Raw genomic sequence first — 642 nt, forward strand, 5'->3', positions numbered from 1 at the left:
GAGTCAGGTGAGTAGACACTCCTTGCAGCCAGCTGGATATTATTGAGTAAAGTAAAAATCCTATAGAATAAAGTAAAAGAAAAAAAAATGCTAGAGTAAAAACAATACTAAAATAGAAGAGATACCAAGGAAAAAAAAATACCAGATTAAAAAAAAATACCAGAGTGAAAAAAGAAATACCAAAGTAAAGAAATATCAGAGTAAAATAAGGATATTATAAAACAAGAAAAGGAGTGGATTCTATCACTGTCTGGTGTAAAACATGGGGACACAATTGTCTAAAGAAAGAAAAATGTATGTTCAAGTGTTGTCTTATATGTTAAAAGCTAGGGGCGATAACAGAGTGTGCTAGCAGGATTCCTATCTTGGCTTTCTCCCTGTGGAATTTAATTAAGGAGTGCTTGAAACAAAACCCTCCAGTAAAAACTGGAGTTGGTTCAGTAACTCCACCAAACAATACTCCGGAGGGCTATGCCTCCCTCTTACCTAAGATATCAGAGTCTGTAACTAAAGAGAAGGATACAGAGGTAAGACCTGGTAAAGAAAATGACAGTCTTTTGAAGTTAGATTTAAGATTGCAGATTCCAAAGTGGTTGCATGTCAGGAGAACAGAGCTGTGGCCCTTAGGCCTAGTGCCCCCCC

At 36.9% G+C, this 642-nt stretch overlaps 1 protein-coding gene across 4 annotated transcripts in view; it reads right to left on the reverse strand.

Moving 5' to 3' along the window:
- The window catches only part of TINF2 (TERF1 interacting nuclear factor 2), a 10,972-nt gene that overhangs the window by 7,041 nt on the left and 3,289 nt on the right, over positions 1-642 (reverse strand). The window lies entirely within an intron of this gene.

Source organism: Tupaia chinensis, unplaced genomic scaffold (genome assembly GCF_000334495.1).
Source record: "Tupaia chinensis unplaced genomic scaffold, TupChi_1.0 Scaffold000126_2, whole genome shotgun sequence".
Classification (NCBI taxonomy): Eukaryota; Metazoa; Chordata; class Mammalia; order Scandentia; family Tupaiidae; genus Tupaia; species Tupaia belangeri.